Source organism: Lolium rigidum, chromosome 7 (assembly GCF_022539505.1).
Source record: "Lolium rigidum isolate FL_2022 chromosome 7, APGP_CSIRO_Lrig_0.1, whole genome shotgun sequence".
Taxonomy (NCBI): domain Eukaryota; kingdom Viridiplantae; phylum Streptophyta; class Magnoliopsida; order Poales; family Poaceae; genus Lolium; species Lolium rigidum.
The window spans coordinates 184248958-184255871 of record NC_061514.1 but is presented as its reverse complement, the minus strand read 5'-3'; positions in this window follow the sequence as shown (position 1 = coordinate 184255871).

The following is a 6914-nucleotide window of genomic DNA, read 5'->3' as shown; positions in this document are numbered from 1 at the left end:
TTTTGCTAGTCTCCTTGAAAAGATGGATATGGATAGAATAAGATACACTAATAATATTGATGATGGTGGGGAGATCAAAGCACCAATACCATGCAAGCTCCTAGCTATGAATGATGCACTAGAAAATAATTATGCTTGGCTTGTTCCCGAAAATTTGTTTGATGAGAGTAGCACGCCTAAGACTAATGAAAAGGGAGATGCTAAAACTTATGTATCTAATATAATATGCCTGGTTGAGAAGAGCCCACACCCCGCTGTAGAAGTACCACCCTTTGATAATACTTGATACACACTTTCTGCGCCTAGCTGAAAGGCGTTAAAGAAAAGCGCTTATGGGAGACAACCCATGTTTTTACCTACAGTACTTTGTTTTTATTTTGTGTCTTGGAAGTTGTTTACTACTGTAGCAACCTCTCCTTATCTTAGTTTTGAGTTTTGTTGTGCCAAGTTAAGCCGTTGATAGAAAAGTAAGTACTAGATTTGGATTACTGCGCAGTTCCAGATTTCTTTGCTGTCACGAATCTGGGTCCACCTCCCTGTAGGTAGCTCAGAAAATTACGCCAATTTACGAGCATGATCCTCAGATATGTACGCAACTTTCATTCAATTTGAGCATTTTCGTTTGAGCAAGTCTGGTGCCATTTTAAAATTCGTCAATACGAACTGTTCTGTTTTGACAGATTCTGCCTTTTATTTCGCATTGCCTCTTTCGCTATGTTGGATGAATTTCTTTGATCCACTAATGTCCAGTAGCATTATGCAATGTCCAGAAGTGTTAAGAATGATTGTGTCACCTCTGAATATGTCAATTTATATTGTGCACTAACCCTCTAATGAGTTGTTTCGAGTTTGGTGTGGAGGAAGTTTTCAAGGATCAAGAGAGGAGTATGATGCAACATGATCAAGGAGAGTGAAAGCTCTAAGCTTGGGGATGCACCCGGTGGTTCACCCCTGCATATATCAAGAAGACTCAAGCGTTTAAGCTTGGGGATGCCCAAGGCATCCCCTTCTTCATCGACAAATTATCAGGTTCCTCCCCGAAACTATATTTTTATTCGGCCACATCTTATGTGCTTTTTCTTGGAGCGTCGGTTTGTTTTTGTTTTTGTTTTGTTTGAATAAAATGGATCCTAGCATTCACTTTATGGGAGAGATACACGCTCCGCTGTAGCATATGGACAAATATGTCCTTGGTTTCTACTCATAGTATTCATGGCGAAGTTTCTCCTTCGTTAAATTGTTATATGGTTGGAATTGGAAAATGATACATGTAGTAATTGCTATAAATGTCTTGGGTAATGTGATACTTGGCAATTGTTGTGCTCATGTTTAAGCTCTTGCATCATATGCTTTGCACCCATTAATGAAGAAATACATAGAGCATGCTAAAATTTGGTTTGCATATTTGGTTTCTCCGAGGTCTAGATAATTTCTAGTTTTGAGTTTGAACAACAAGGAAGACGGTGTAGAGTCTTATAATGTTTACAATATGTCTTTTATGTGAGTTTTGCTGTACTGGTTCATCCTTGTGTTTGTTTCAAATAAGCCTTGCTAGCCTAAACCTTGTATCGAGAGGGAATACTTCTCATGCATCCAAAATACTTGAGCCAACCACTATGCCATTTGTGTCCACCATACCTACCTATACTACATGGTATTTTCCCGCCATTCCAAAGTAAATTGCTTGAGTGCTACCTTTAAAATTACATCATTCACCTTTGCAATATATAGCTCATGGGACAAATAGCTTAAAAACTATTGTGGTATTGAATATGTAATTATGCACTTTATCTCTTATTAAGTTGCTTGTTGTGCGATAACCATGTTTATCGGGGAACGCCATCAACTCATTGTTGAATTTCATGTGAGTTGCTATGCATGTTCGTCTTGTCCGAAGTAAGGGCGATCTACACTGAGTTGAATGGTTTGAGCATGCATATTGTGAGAGAAGAACATTGGGCCGCTAACTAAAGCCATGATTCATGGTGGAAGTTTCAGCTTTGGACAAATATCCTCAAATCTCTAATGAGAAAAGAATTAATTGTTGTCAAATGCTTAAAGCATTAAAAGAGGAGTCCATTATCTCGTTGTCTATGTTGTCCCGGTATGGATGTCTAAGTTGAGAATAATCAAAAGCGAGAAATCCAAATGCGAGCTTTCTCCTTAGACCTTTGTACGTGCGGCATAGAGGTACCCCTTTGTGAAACTTGGTTAAAGCATATGTATTGCGGTGATAATCCAGGTAGTCCAAGCTAATTAGGACAAGGTGCGGGCACTATTGGTACACTATGCATGAGGCTTGCAACTTATAAGATATAATTTACATGATGCATATGCTTTATTACTACCGTTGACAAAATTGTTTCATGTTTTCAAAATCAAAGCTCTAGCACAAATATAGCAATCGATGCTTTTCCTCTATGAGGACCATTCTTTTACTTTCAATGATGAGTCAGTTCACCTATTTCTCTCCACCTCAAGAAGCAAACACTTGTGTGAACTGTGCATTGATTCCTACATACTTGCTTATTGCACTTATTATATTACTCTATGTTGACAATATCCATGAGATATACATGTTACAAGTTGAAAGCAACCGCTGAAACTTAATCTTCTTTTGTGTTGCTTCAATACCTTTACTTTGAATTATTGCTTTATGAGTTAACACTTATGCAAGACTTATTGATGCTTGTCTTGAAGTGCTATTCATGAAAAGTCTTTGCTTTATGATTCACTTGTTTACTCATGTCATACACATTGTTTTGATCGCTGCATTCTCTACATATGCTTTACAAATAGTATGATCAAGTTTATGATGGCATGTCACTCCAGTAAATTATCTTTGTTATCGTTTTACTCGCTCGGGACGAGCGGAACTAAGCTTGGGGATGCTGATACGTCTCCAACGTATCGATAATTTCTTGTGTTCCATGCCACATTATTGATGTTATCTACATGTTTTATGCACACTTTATGTCATATTCGTGCATTTTCCGGAACTAACCTATTAACAAGATGCCGAAGTGCCGCTTGCTCGTTTTCTGCTGTTTTTGGTTTCGTAAATCCTAGTAAAGAAATATTCTCGAATTGGACGAAATAAAAGCCCAGAGGCCTATTTTCTCACGAAGCTTCCGAAGTCCGAAGACGAAAGGAAGTGGGGCCACATGGGAGCCAAACCCTAGGGCGGCGCGGCCCCCCCCTTGGCCGCGCCGCCCTGTCATCTGGGGCCCCTGTGCCCCCTCTCGACTTGCCCTTCCGCCTACTTAAAGCCTCCGTGACGAAACTTCCGCATCGAGAGCCACGATACGGAAAACATATCGAGACGCCGTCGCCGCCGATCCCATCTCGGGGGATCCTCGAGATCGCCTCCGGCACCCTGCCGGAGAGGGGAATCATCTCCCGGAGGACTCTACACCGCCATGGTCGCCTCCGGAGTGATGAGTGAGTAGTCTACCCCTGGACTATGGGTCCATAGCAGTAGCTAGATGGTTGTCTTCTCCCCATTGTGCTATCATTGTCGGATCTTGTGAGCTGCCTATCATGATCAAGATCATCTATATGTAATTCTATATGTTGCGTTTGTTGGGATCCGATGAATAGAGAATACTTGTTATGTTGATTATCAAGTTATTATACATGTGTTGTTTATGATCTTGCATGCTCTCCGTTTCTAGTAGAGGCGCTGGCCAAGTTTTTACTTTTAACTCCAAGAGGGAGTACTTATGCTCGATAGTGGGTTCATGCCTGCATTGACACCTGGGACAGTGACAGAAAGTTCTAAGGTTGTGTTGTGTTGTTGCCACTAGGGATAAAACATTGATGCTATGTCTAAGGATGTAGTTGTTGATTACATTACGCACCATACTTAATGCAATTGTCTCGTTGCTTTGCAACTTAATACTGGAGGGGGTTCGGATGATAACCTGAAGGTGGACTTTTTAGGCATAGATGCAGTTGGATGGCGGTCTATGTACTTTGTCGTAATGCCCAATTAAATCTCACTATACTATGATATGTATGTGCATTGTCATGCTCTCTTTATTTGTCAATTGCCCAACTGTAATTTGTTCACCCAACATGCTGTTCGTCTTATGGGAGAGACACCTCTAGTGAACTGTGGACCCCGGTCCAATTCTCTTTACTCGAAATACAATCTACTCGCAATACTTGTTTTTACTGTTTTCTCTCGCAAACAATCATCTTCCACACAATACGGTTAATCCTTTGTTACAAGCAAGCCGGTGAGATTGACAACCTCATCTGTTTCGTTGGGGCAAAGTACTTTGGTTGTGTTGTGCAGGTTCCACGTTGGCGCCGGAATCTCCGGTGTTGCGCCGCACTACATCCCGCCGCCATCAACCTTCAACGTGCTTCTTGGCTCCTCCTGGTTCGATAAACCTTGGTTTCTTTCCGAGGGAAAACTTGCTGCCGTGCTCATCATACCTTCCTCTTGGGGTTGCCCAACGAACGTGTGAAATACACGCCATCAAGCATATTTTCTGGCGCCGTTGCCGGGGAACTGAAGAAAAGCTACACCACAAAGATTTCTAACTCCCACGTCAACTACGCACCAATGCTTTCCTCTTTGAAGGACCATTCTTTTTACTTTTATGTTGAGTCAGTTCACCTATTTCTCTCCACCTCAAGAAGCAAACACTTGTGTGAACTGTGCATTGATTCCTACATACTTACATATTGCACTTGTTATATTACTCTATGTTGACAATTATCCATGAGATATACATGTTACAAGTTGAAAGCAACCGCTGAAACTTAATCTTCCTTTGTGTTGCTTCAATACCTTTACTTTGATTTATTGCTTTATGAGTTAACTCTTATGCAAGACTTATTGATGCTTGTCTTGAAGTACTATTCATGAAAAGTCTTTGCTTTATGATTCACTTGTTTACTCATGTCATTACCATTGTTTTGATCGCTGCATTCATTGCATATGTTTACAAATAGTATGATCAAGGTTATGTTGGCATGTCACTTCAGAAATTATCTTTGTTATCGTTTTACTCGCTCGGGACGAGCGTAACTAAGCTTGGGGATGCTGATACGTCTCCGACGTATCGATAATTTCTTATGTTCCATGCCACATTATTGATGATATCTACATGTTCTATGCATACTTTATGTCATATTCGTGCATTTTCTCGGAACTAACCTATTAACAAGATGCCGAAGAGCCGCTTGCTGTTTTCTCGTCGTTTTTGGTTTCGAAATCCTAGTAACGAAATATTCTCGGAATTGGACGAAATCAACGCCTGTGGTCCTATTTTGCCACGAAGATTCCGAAGACCGAAGAGGTGTCGAAGTGGGGCCACGAGGCGCCGCCACCATAGGGCGGCGCGGCCCGAGCCCCGGCCGCGCCGACCTATGGCGTGGGGCCCTCGTGTGGCCCCCCGCGTTGCCCTTCCGCCTACTTAAAGCCTCCGTCGCGAAACCCCCAGTACCGAGAGCCACGATACGGAAAACCTTACTGAGCCGCCGCCGCCGCCAATCCCATCTCGGGGGATTCTGGAGATCTCCTCCGGCACCCTGCCGGAGAGGGGATTCATCTCCCGGAGGACTCTTCACCGCCATGGTCGCCTCCGGAGTGATGAGTGAGTAGTTCACCCCCGGACTATGGGTCCATAGCAGTAGCTAGATGGTTGTCTTCTCCTCATTGTGCTTCATTGTTGGATCTTGTGAGCTGCCTAACATGATCAAGATCATCTATCTGTAATACTATATGTTGTGTTTGTCGGGATCCGATGGATAGAGAATACCATGTTATGTTAATTATCAAGTTATTACCTATGTGTTGTTTATGATCTTGCATGCTCTCCGTTATTAGTAGAGGCTCGGCCAAGTTTTTGCTCTTAACTCCAAGAGGGAGTATTTATGCTCGATAGTGGGTTCATGCCTCCATTGATATCCGGGACGGTGACTGAAAGTTCTAAGGTTGTGGATTGCTCGTTGCCACTAGGGATAAAACATTGATGCTATGTCTAAGGATGTAGTTGTTGATTACATTACGCACCATACTTAATGCAATTGTCCGTTGTTTTACAACTTAATACCGGAAGGGGTTCGGATGATAACCTCGAAGGTGGACTTTTTAGGCATAGATGCAGTTGGATGGCGGTCTATGTACTTTGTCGTAATGCCCAATTAAATCTCACTATACTTATCATGACATGTATGTGCATTGTTATGCCCTCTCTATTTGTCAATTGCCCGACCGTAATTTGTTCACCCAACATGCTTTTATCTTATGGGAGAGACACCTCTAGTGAACTGTGGACCCCGGTCCATTCTTTTATACTGAAATACAAATATGCTCGCAATACTTGTTCTTTACCGTTTTCTTGCAAACAATCATCTTCCACACAATACGGTTAATCCTTTGTTACAACAAGCCGGTGAGATTGACAACCTCACCGTTTCGTTGGGGCAAAGTACTTTGGTTGTGTTGTGCAGGTTCCACGTTGGCGCCGGAATCTTCGGTGTTGCGCCGCACTACATCCCGCCGCCATCAACCTTCAACGTGCTTCTTGACTCCTACTGGTTCGATTAAACCTTGGTTTCTTACTGAGGGAAACTTGCCGCTGTGCGCATCACACCTTCCTCTAGGGGTTCCCAACGGACGTGTCAACTACACGCATCATGGACCTATGATATGTGTGAAAGTGTGGTGGAAGGTGTAAAAGTGCAAAAGTAGCTCCCTAAACCATAAACCCTAAACTGGGGAGGCTTCGAGCCCTAAACCCCTAGACCCTAAACCATTAACTACACTTGCTGACACGGGAGCTGTAACACCCTACATCATAAACCCTAACCCTAACCCTGAACCCTAAATCTATACGTAATCCTAAATCCTAACCTTGACCCTAAGCCCTATCCCTACCCCTGAATCCTAACCCTAA